At 50.1% G+C, this 11736-nt stretch overlaps 1 protein-coding gene across 1 annotated transcript in view; it reads left to right on the forward strand.

Annotated features, from left to right (window-relative positions):
• Window positions 1-11736, forward strand: part of FAM193A (family with sequence similarity 193 member A) — a 126277-nt gene that overhangs the window by 105708 nt on the left and 8833 nt on the right. The window contains exons 23-26 of the mRNA XM_066996505.1: window positions 742-2219; window positions 2641-6104; window positions 7162-7349; window positions 7467-9684. The gene's annotated coding sequence lies outside the window, so the exon portion shown is untranslated. The remainder of the gene's footprint in view (window positions 1-741; window positions 2220-2640; window positions 6105-7161; window positions 7350-7466; window positions 9685-11736) is intronic.

The following is an 11736-nucleotide window of genomic DNA, read 5'->3' on the forward strand; positions in this document are numbered from 1 at the left end:
CATAGGGAGTGTACTTCTTGCCCATCCTATTGTCTTGTGTTAGTCACCAGTGCTGATTAAAGCCCAGCCCAGATTGGAGATACGAAGGTGACTTCATTACCAGTGTGTCAAGGAAAAGGAAGGTGTAAACTGATAGGAAGGTGCAGTGGCTGAATCCCACCCTGTGTGTACAATAGCCGTCCGTGCACCCATCCACCCTAAGGTGGTGGGGGCTTGTGCAGGAGCCAAGAGAAAAGAAACAGAAGGCTAAACCTGGAAGGATGGAGAAAGGGGGAGAGGTGGGCCCAAGGAGGAACGGAAGAGCTGGCAAAGGGGATTTGATTTCTTGAAACCATGCATCGTAGGAATGACTTGGATCTGCACAGCTGAAGGCTTGGGGAGGCTGGAAGAGCAGCTTCTCCTGTCTTACGTTAATTTCAGGCAAATGGCAAAGTTAATTTGCTGGAGGTCCTGATTAATGCAATGGTGATGCAAAGTTTTCCTCTGTATTTTGTGTCCTCAGATTGGAGGAAGCATGTAAATAGTGCAGCTCCCAGACAGGTGCTTTGCAGAACGTGAAACCAAGTCATTTCCAAATTGCAGTATGTAAAGAATCAATTGAAACGGTTCAAATGATTGAAAATATCCCAACTGGAGATACCTGTGAGGTTTTGGAAAGCTAGTTGTGTCTTGGAGAAAGCTGACCTAGCAGAACCAAAACTGTTATTGAAACGTAACCTGTTAAACTGCTGGCTCTTGCAGGGGAGACGCAGGAAGAAAGCCCCTGTGAACCAGAAGGCCGGGTGAAGAGTGGGCCTGTCTGAAGGCTGGCAGAGTCGGGTTCAGGTCCACTTCCATACAGCCCTCCTGTGCCCATCATCCCTGACGTGCTGGGGGAAAATCCGTCCTTCCTCTGGGCTGAACGAGAGGCATCCCTGAGCATCCTGCTGGCTACGGCGCTGCCCTACAGCAGGAGAGGTTCGTGCCCCAGCTGCAGACACACATGTCCATGCTGCAGTCCAACACGCTGTTCCCTTTACGTGTGTGCGTGGATTTGGGTGATGCTCTGCAGCCGTGCCGTGAGCAGGGCTGGGAGGCGGTGCACACCATGGTTTCTCTGCGGCTGGTTGCAGAAGCGCTGCGTGACGCGTGTTGTGGCTGAAAGGCTGGGGTGGCAGCAAGCCTCTGACAGTTCGTGCCATCCTGGCTGCTGCCCGCGGGGTCGAGCGAAGTGCTGGGAGGCAGGGAAGGGCATTGCTCCATCCCGGGGAGTGCCTGCGCAGGGCTTGGGGATGCTCCCGCAGAGCCAGGCAGGGCTGCCAGCTGGCACGGGGCTGCAGTGCCGTCATGGAGGAGGGGCGCGGATCCGCAGCACAAGCCCCAACAGGGCAGAAAAAGGGAAAACTTCTCCTGGGGAGACTGCAAGGGGTTTTCCAGTTGGGGTAGCTAACGGAATTTGGGCTGGAAGGAGGCTTCCTTGCCTTCTGCAAGGATACAGCCTGACTCCCCTCAGCCTTCTAACCTACTGTCACAGTTTCTAATCTTTTCTTAGAAACTCCCATGGTCTTTTGTTCATTTTTGCTGTGTTTTTCTCAACAGTGTTATTAAACGCTGTGCACTGCAGAGGGATTCCTTCGTGTCCAGCTGCCGGCGCCGCTGCTTGTTCCTTGCTCTCTGGTGCCTGGCTCCAGCTGCAGCAGCCTGTGACTCATTCCAGCCTCCGAGCTGCTCTGAGGCATTGCCCTGCTAGTGATTCCTCTTCGAGGATTTGTGCAATTCACGAGCCCTGAAGTTACCTCACTTTGCAGTTGTCCTTGCTGAGCTGCCTGCATTTTTCAAACCAGCTCTCCGACTTGCCAAAGCTGTTCTGATTTCTTTCACCATTGTGCTAGCATCTCCTTTTAGATTGAGATCTGCGTGTGGTATTAATGCATCTGTCCCATCCCCCATCAGTGGAAATGAAAATAACTGCATATTCAATCCAGGACCAATCTTTAAGTCTCCTAATTTGATATATTATTCAGGACTGCTTTTGTACCCCTTGAGATAATGTTTTTTACAGGTGGCTTATGGAAAACATGTCACAATGGTATTCAAACTCTCAACATATCTCATGCTATCTACTATTTTTTCCCCTGTCCTCAAGAACTGTTATCCTGTAAAAGGAGGAAATTACCAGTTTGACCATGAGTAGCAGCCAGCGTGGATTTGTCAGGAATAAATCACTTTCTTGCTGTCGGGTAGGTATTTGCAATTCATCTGCTTGTTCCTTTCTAGAGAGTAAGGGGGATTGAAGTTAGATTCTTTTTGTTGTTTTCAAGATGTTTGTGCTTTCTGAGTCTCTGAAGTTTCACCTGTCCTCCACAACTTCCCAAACAAGACCATATATGTTTGGGAATTCAAAAAATTCAACTTTTGTTATGTACTTGGTGATGAACAGCACCAGCCCAACCACTTCGAAAAAATTCAGTTCATCCGAAGAATCCCTAGTTTTAAGTTCACCCTCCTTCGTTATCACTGGTGTTTGTTGTGTTACGTGCCCTGGGATAGCTGGTGCTTGCGAAGGAGGCAGGAGCAGAGGGGTTGTGCCCTTCTCGTATCAGATGTCAGTGCTTTTCTCTTGGGCAGATTTCAACTCCTTCTTCTGTCTTCCTCTTTCAGTTTAATATCAGGGTCCCAAACGTGGTATGCACCCAAGTGAGATTCAAATGAACACACACGAGGTCAGTGTAATGACATACATCTGTCAGACTGAGATGAGCAATTCAGTAACATCGGGGGTGAGCAATGCCCTTCGTTGCTTCACTGGAAGCACTGGCACTTCAAATCCTGGTTTAGAAGTCAACAGAGGTGAGTTTGGTCTTGTTGTAGTTCTTGAGCAGACAAAGATCAACATCTCGGGGCTACCTTCCTGTGGCCTAGGAAAGCACAGAGGCTGAGGGTCACATTCATGATGCACTCACAAACTTGCGTGAGTTTCCAAACTGACTGCTTGGTTTTAGTCAATGCCACCATTTCCTCACCTTGGTGGGCAAGGGAGTCAACGTTGGTGTTTTATACAGCGGAGGGAATACTACAAAAGCTGACATTAAGTGTAAGGGATTTTTGTGTTATCGCCTACTAGTTTGCACATGACCTGGTGTGATTCATAGTCTTCACAAAGTGGGAGAGCAACTACAAAGAGGGCGATTTTAGAAATATCATCCAATTGAGCTGTGAGGAAATCAGACATAACAAACAAATGGAAACAGTTGCTGTACCCCGGGCTTACCGTAAAGCGTTCACAAGCTGCAAAAAATACAGAAGCTGTGGACTGTGAAGTCAGGAAGGTCGGGGCAGCAGTGATAAACATGCAGGAAGGACAGAGAGAAGGCCTAATATGTGGAATTGTGTTGTCAGGGTTTTAATTTGCTGTGATTTGGGGGCCTTAGATATCAAATAGGTACTTGCCTTGGACCTCCGAGGCTTTCGAGGTTCTCTCACCAACCAGTCTGTTAGCTGGGTTTTCAAAACAAGCCTGTGCATTTGGATGGAGGAATTTAGTGTCAAAAAAAAAAAAAAACCTGGAGGATTTCTTTCCTGCCTCTTCACCGTCCTTCCCTGCCAGCAATGGTCAGTGTCATGTTTCTTACAAACACGTCTAGTGTTTGTCCTGGAACCCATGCCAAGGGAGCCATTTTCCTGATTTAGCACTGATTTCTGTGATAACTGCATCACTTTTGTGTTTTGGTTTAGCTGGGGTTTTTGAGGTCTCCTCTCTGTGTCCATAGGCTATTTATTTATCTGTACATCTCGAATACTGTGAAGGTCAATAAGCAGTTAAATAAGCAAACTCCCTCTCAGGTGGTTCAGAGGAAGGGGAGATATAGGTCGTCTTTTGGTCTATTTTTTGGGGGGGGGAGGGTTGTCCTCTGTCAAATAGCTCAAACCCAACGAGGAGCTATGCAGATGGAGAGAGAAGAGCTGGGAGCTCAGCCTGGAGAACATAAGGCTGAGGGTGAGTCTTCCCCATGTGTACCAACACCTGGTTTGGGACAGTAAAGATGAATCCAGAGTCTTCCCAGTGGTGCCCAGTGCCAGGACAAGAGTCAGTGGGCACAAGCTGAAACATACAATTCCAACATCCCGTAAGGATAAACTTCTCTGCTTTGAGGGTGATTGAATCCTGGAGCAGGTTGCATAGAGAGGGCGTGAAGCCTTCATCCTCGGAGATGGCCAAAATCCATGGGGATGGTCAAACCCCGCCTGCCTGCAGCCTGGCCTGCCACAGCTGGCCCTGCTCTGACGTGATGGTTGGGCTTAGCCGATGTCCAGAGCTTCTTCCCCCCAGCACCCAACTATTTGGTGATTTTGCAAACTTGCCATTGAGTGTGACAGTCATAAATTTGCTTTAGAAAAATGCTTCGTGCCTAGACCTGCTGTCTTCCCTCAGGAGTTCCAGTAACTTTGCTCCTGCATTTCCGTTTGGTACTGGCTCCCAGCCCGTGTCCCTTTCTGTAAAGTTTAGTTCCTATAAGTCCTTTCACATGCAACAGAATTTTCCATTATTATTTAATGAATGCCCAAAAGCTATTATGCTGTTTATTTCCTTAAAAAGTGTTTTAAGAAAAACCTTTCTTTGTGGTCAGTCTTGGCTTCTTAAGTAAACTTTTATAACCTTTTGCTGTGTTTATATTTCCCTCTTTTTTTATTTGACCTCTCACTTGCCAAGAGGTGGAGTGGAAATCCCACACTCCAGACACAAATACACTTCGATGTCTTCCGAACCCATGGCTTCTTCTGTGGCTGTTGCTTCAAAGAGATCCTGGCTTTCCAACTCAAGGGGCCTGCAGTGCTCATGCTGGCAGCTGGGCTTGTTACCTGCCTCAGCTGTAAGCCTCTTGTGTAAATGACTCACCCGTATTTATAAGGAATTGCACTGGTAAGTGGAATAATTGCAGCAGTATAAGCAGTGGTGTAGCTACAGGTTTATGCTGGCTTGCTTGTTCTCTGTCAGCCATGGGGAAGAAAATCATTGCTCCCTTTTAAACTGGGCAAAGAGGAGACCCGGCGGAGCCTGTAGCCTGTGCCTATATGAAGGTACTACACAGGTGGCCTGAAACTCCAGTTTTTAGTGTGCCTAGCCAAAGGCTTTCTATGTGAAATCACGGGATTGTCTCACCGAAACTGCGTCAAAGCAACTGCAGATTTTGCTCAAACGTCTCCTGGTTTGTGTTAGCACCATCTCTATGAAAACAGCAGGATGCCCCTGTGTTTTGCAGAGTGCCCCAAAGCGCAGCACTCCCGTGAGTCACCACCATCTGTTTTCCATGAACTGAATGCTGCACAGTACGGGAGGAGAGTGGAATTTGATTTTTCAAGTCCAGCCAAACATCAGCTGCTTAGGATGAAGCCTTACAACAGTAATAACACTGCCTTGTAAGCAAACAGCTCCAAGATTGCAAGGGATGACACGAGGTACACAAACCCAGCTGCTTATCTTATTGGGTCTTTTGCCCTAGATGCTGGGGGCATTATGTACCCCTCTGGTTAGGGAAGCAGCATGACGACAGCTTTGTGAAAACCCCTATTAGACATTGTTATCTGTTCTCACGGTTTGTTTTTGCAATTACAGCAAAATAGAAATCCGTGCAAGTACTCTTAGCGCAAGCCCGTTGTAGGGACTGACTCGAAAGCATTCAGTTGCGCCAGCTCTAAAAGGGGTCCAGCTCTGAATTTTGACTGCAGGAACTGGGTTCTTTACAGCTGCTGGCAGTGCAAAGGCACAAGCTGACTGCAGGGAAGAACGAAAAGCAGCCCTTTACCTTTCCTAACTGAGAGAGTTGCTTTTTCTGCTGAACTGTTTCCCAACCTTGTTGCTGCACCACGTTCGCAACAACTGATGTTAATGCCTGCAAGTGCATGGCAGAGGCAGAAGGGAGAGTGTCCTCACGCTGTTTTGCAACACTGCACATTTTGAAGTTCCTTAGCTGTGCAAAGAGGAAGTGGTTATTGGCTTCTGCTGCCGTTTCAGGAAGGATGGAGCTCCAGTAAACTTTCCCTGAGAGAGTCACCTGGAAACCACAGAGATAAAACTGCCTGAGAAAGGAGATGCCACCGGCAGGAGATGGAATGTGGAGGGCAAGGTGAGCACAGTCCCTGGCTCTAAGAGAAAGTCAAGACCGGTGAAACGTCCCCTGGACAGCACCCACTATTTTTGCCTCTATTCTTAGGAGTCGGAGGCTTTGACATTCTGTAGGAGGGGGCGCAGCGCCGGGGGTGTGTAGGTGCAGTGCAACGCAGCCTCAGCAGGGCTCACAAAACCAGCTGCCACCCGTTCTCGGGGTGACGGCGGCAAGGTGGCTGTGCTCATCAATTTTTTCCACTGCACGCTGTGCCTCCCTGGGAGCTGCCGCCGTGCGGCGAGTTTAGGGGATTCCACATCTGGTTATCAAAGGATGGATCTTGTGTGGGAGGGGAAAGCCTGCCTGCACCTCACGCTGGCTCCTCGTCTCTGCTGCAGCAATTCAGCTAAAAAGATGACTTAGTAACTGCCTTTCAAGCTCCCTGCTCTCGTCCCTCTGGCTTGCCTCAGCATCGCCTCTTTGCCTTAGTGTCTCTTTCAAGCCAACTTCATCTTCTCCTTTCCAGTCCAGGGCCAAAAGACTGGCACTGGGGAGGTGTAAAACCATGTGGGTGCCCCAGGGGAGAGTGGTGCTGATATCTCTGGGGCTGAGGTGCCTCTTGGTGACCACCCCTCTCAGATACAGAGGTACAGAAGGGAAATCAGAGGGTGCTTTTGGAGCTGACCTGTCTGTCTGGGTGACCCTCTTGGCTGGGCTGGATGATGTCCAGGGCACTGAGTCTTGCCCCGAGAACTGCTTTTGTGTTGGGGTGTGACTGGAATAGGGTAAAAGTGGGCTCTGATCAGCCAAGTGGACTGCTCAGAAGAGAGAGAGGACTTGGCTTCCTCGGTCCTATTAAAAGAAACTGTGTGGTTTTAAAGCTACTTTAGAGTCACGGGGGAGCTGTCAGGGCTCTGTTTTATAAGAAAACAAGGTACAAGCTTGGAGGCAGAGCTGCTTTTGCATCATTCACCTGCTGATGAGGACCAAAATCCCTTCTTGTCTTAGCACAAGCACCTGGTTTATGTGCATGCGTGCCTGTTGCGTTTCTTGTCTGATTGTAGGCCTGATCTTGCAGCTACAGGTACCGTGCTTCAGCTTCCTGTTTAACAGGACACCGATCTGCGCTGACAAGGCTGCTCCCCTGGGTTGCGTTGCTCTGCGGGAGGCCGCTCTTCTGCAGGATCTCAACGTGCTGTGAACTCTCATCTCTTCCCCTCTCACCTTGCTCACCCAGCCAAGAGCATCCCCAACGAGTGAACGCTGGTAACTGGGGGGCTGTTGTTTCAAGAGCAATTACGAGCATTAGAGTAGATCATTGTGGACCTCATTATTCAATTCTACGGTAGTAATAAATATTTTTATATCTTCCTCCTCCTGCAGTTGATAGATGCAAGTTCTAACGACATGTAGACCTTGGTGTAGGCATGTTCTCTCCAGGCACTTGCGTTTGTGATGATGCCCCTCCTCTGCACGGCGCAGCAGTGAAGCCCTGACAGACAGACAGACTGCCTGCTCGTCTCTGCTTCGTTGCAGGTGTGACAGGGGGCACGTCCCTCACCCAAAGAATCATCTCACGTGCATTCAGAGTGGGTGCCTATTTGATCCTGAGCTACAGGTACGACTTGTCCTTCCAGGGGAAGGTTTGCTGGCCTCCTAGCAGAGGACACGTGTCCCTGGGGAGGAGAGCTTCCCCAGTGCCGTGCCCAGGTGAGCCTGCCCTGAACACAGGGAAGGATTGAGAGCATGTCCTTTGTTGTGCCTGCTGCGTGTGTGTAGCAGGTGCTGTTCGAGTGCATCGTTTAATTGCATGGAAAATACCATGTGCTTTGGGGCTGATGCCATGTTGTAAGGAGGCTCTGGGTGAACGTCTGCCCCTGCTCGCCTCTCTGTGCTGCTGTTGATCTCCTGGCCCTTTGCTGTGACTATCCTGTTGTGACATGTGAGGGTTAGAGGCGGACTTGTGCAGTCCTTGAACAACTCCTGGATGCCATTAAGGATAGGAACAGCTCTAGCTCATGTTTTCTAGGTACTCTGCACCAGGCCTTTTCAGAAGCTCTGGCAATACAGAGCAGTCAGTGCCCTAAAAGCAGCTCCTAAACCATACCCAGTCAGTGCTGCTACAGGTGGCATGTTCCTGCTGGCGAGGATCGCCTCCTGCTCAGGCTTAGGGCTCAGACTTGGACTGCTCTCTGTGCAGGGAGGGGAGGCTCCTCATCACAGCAGCCAGGACCAAAGGAAGGTCCCTTCCCTCTCTGGGGGTGTCTGGTTCCCATCTGCCAGTCGTTATTGAGGGTGGCACTTTGCAAAGCTCTGTCCTCGCTCCTGGTGAGGTAGGAACAGGCCTTGCAGAAGATGGAGTGGGTGTACCGTGCTGAGAACCCCTAAATTAGATCTGCTTCTCTGGGGGCAAGTTCAGATGGTGGGGAAGGAGAAGTAGGATGCTATTTTGGGCCGTGCTGGTGTGCTGTGCATGAGTGGTTTAACGCCCCACCAAACCCCTCTTTCTCTGGGTAGATGTTCAAGTGTCTGTGGGCATGCCTCTTTGGCATGATCTGCCTGATCTTCCTTGAGGCGTGATGGCAGGCGTGAGGGTGGTTCCTCTGTGGCTGGCTGAGCTCCTTTCTGTACTCGTTTCCCCCCCTCCTATGACCTGGGACGCCTCGGTCCGTGGATATCCCAGCCCCTCTCACCTGCTCCATGTGGGTGCTGAGAGAGATGAAGCCCCTGCACCACAGCAAGGCCCGAGCCCTGCGTCCTGCCTCACCCGGGCAGGAAAAGCCCAAGCGAGGGCTTTGGTGAGTAGGGTCTGTGATGGGGCTGCTCCTGGGGCTTGCTTCGTGAGCATCGTGGCTCTCCCCCGGGCTGGGGACCAGGTGGCTGGTGCAGGTGGCTGGCGTGCTGTGAGCTGCAGCTGGCCCTGCCCGGGGAGGGCTGCGGGGGCACAGCTGGAGCCTGGCACAGCTTGGTCCCTTGTCCTCCATGCTGCGAACGCTGGGCTCACCTAATAACCCGTCCTGCCTCCGAATGCTGCCTGTGACACTTGTCTGTAACCCAGGAGGTCCCTACTGGGAACGGTGAAGGTGGGGAGATGCTTTTGGTATCAATAGAGCTTGAACAAAGAGATCGGGTGAGTGCAAACAGGGGAGGGAGAGGGCCACAGCGGTGACAGGGAGGGGACGGAGGAGGATCTGCCGGTGCCCCAAAACTGGGTCCCACAGCTCTTTCCTCCCTCCCACTCACTGAGAACTGGGGGTGTAAAAGCCTTGGGCGAGGCGTGTTGGTGTGACAGCGGGTGGGTGGGTGGCAGCGTGAGCAGGCGGCTGTCGTGCTCGCTGGTGTGACCTGGTGTCCAGAAGTGGTGCGGGAGGGCTGTCCTGGGGAACAAGTGTGGTTGAACCAAGCACACACTTCTAATGGTGGTTGTTGGGGGTTTTTTCTGGTACCTTCTAGAAATAAGCCTTCTTGTAAGCCACCCTCTGGTCCAGTGCTGTCCACAGCGGAGCTGCGTGTGCTACGGAAACACCACAACCTCCTGAGGGAGATCATCAGCCCCTATCAACACGTCTTGAAGGGTTCTTGCACCGGTGGCTTCTCACCCGTAAGTGCATAAAGAGGAGGAAAAAGTGGATGTAATAAAGAGAAAAGGAGGGAATGCACTGAACAGCAGCAGTGCTGTTGGGAACACGTGGTGCCTCGAACCTCCGCTGGCTGTGGGAGCTCTCCCGACCCTGCTGGAGCTCTGCCACCCCCAGGCAGGACATGCCTAGAAAGCTTCGGTGAGTGGGCTCGGCTGGGCTTTGCACCTAGCGAGGAGCTGAGGCATCAGGTGAGAAGGCAGGGGCCCACGTTGACGATGAACGCTGCCGAACCTGGTATCACATCGCTGAGGCTCTGCTGACCTAGTCCTCCACAGGCATTTCTGCAGCTTTAGATTTGTAGCTGAAAGCCACAGGCTGGCACCTACTGGAGCACGGTACTAGGAAACATTACTGCAGCATACTTTGAATTCACATTGATTTTGTAGAAAAAGAGTTTGAGACTTCCCTTTTTTAGACCGAGCAGCACTGCTGTTCTGAGTACGGCGGCGTGGCGTGCTGTTTGGAATTTCCCTTGCTTTCTATATATACACACGCAGCAAAGCCACAGGAAATAGAAGCTTAAAAAAAATACCGTCAAGCATAGGTATCTTCTTGAACAAACTCTATTCTTGTCATTGGTATTAATGTCAGTGAGCACTAAATCTTGAGGCATCACTTAAGACTTGGTTTAAAAGTTCTAATATCCTACAAATCATTGGAGGGGGAAACAGACGTGGCCTTAAAGTTGCCAAAGGTTTGAGAGGATTTTTAGGCTGTTGGTTCTGTAGTTCAGTACTTACCGTGCTCCAGAAGACAGCTTTATTGTTGACCTTGACTCTCCCTTGGGGCTCTTGGGGTAGGGACCAACTTCTGAGGTTTCTCCTGGTTGTATTTTCTGTGATCGTGAGTCAGTTTTGCCTACAGCTGCTGTTGTGGTGATGTGCTGAGGGCTTGTTTCTGCATGGCAACCAGCACACCCTGGCAGTACTAGTAAATAGCATTTGCTTTAAAATCCCAACCAAAATACAGTGTAGTTAGATCCAGGAGCAAGGAGAAGCAGCTTGGCAGCACCTGGAGCGAAGCTCTGGTCTGAAAACCTCGTTGGTGATGAGAGAGCTGCTTGTCCGGGGTCTGAACTCGCGCTGTTCTGGAGGACAGCTTCAGGAAGGTAATGGTAAGGAGAGAGAAATTTTAAGAGAAGGGATGAACTAATCATGACAGTAATTGGACAGATACATCTTGGCATCTCTTACTATGCTAAGAAATGTTCCTGTAAGTCCCAAAAGAGTTATCATGCCTCCATCCAGCCTCCCTGGACCTCCAGGGGTACCTCTGTCTGCCTTTTAGCATCTCTGTGCCTTTCCACGAAGGGCATTGCTTGCCAGCAGTGAGAGAGTTGCACAATTTGGAATGGGCCTGAGCAGGGTTCAGTTACCTCAGATGCCTTTTGGTACCAACTCAGCCAATAAGGAACTAAGTCCCGTGTGGTCTTGTAGATCTCCTGCGTGGCTTTAAGAGTCTCCTGGGTGAGGATTTCTTTCTGCAGTTTCGCAGGTGTGTTTTCAGTGAACACAGGTAGTACAAATGACTACTGAAAGTTCATAAAGCTGTTGGTGTTCCTTTCATTTTATCCAGTTATTTCTTACTCATCTTTATCACCTTTTCACTTTATCACTTTATCACTTTTACTACTTTAGCACTTTTTTGGGGGAAAGGAACTGGGTTGCTTTCACCATTTGGCCAAACAAGACACACACTCCTTGGACAGCCATCCAAGTGGCAGAGAAAACCAGTGTGAGGCCAGAAGGAGCTCTCCTTAATTTAAAGGGTTCAAAAACTGCTGGGAACTTATGGCTGCTTTCACTTCAGTGTTGGGGTGGTGGGGCTGGCGGTTTTTTGTACATTTCAGTCTGCAATTCGAGGAACCTGAATTGTGAATGTAGATGTTGGTAGTACTTGCTTGGGAAGCATGGATGTGTGTGCTTTGCCTGGTGGGGAGAGGGTAAATAGAGATTTCATGGTATTTTTTTTTCAAGAGATCTGCCGGTGACTTTGCTGTAAAAATCCATGCA

Source organism: Anser cygnoides, chromosome 4, assembly GCF_040182565.1.
Source record: "Anser cygnoides isolate HZ-2024a breed goose chromosome 4, Taihu_goose_T2T_genome, whole genome shotgun sequence".
Lineage (NCBI taxonomy): Eukaryota > Metazoa > Chordata > Aves > Anseriformes > Anatidae > Anser > Anser cygnoides.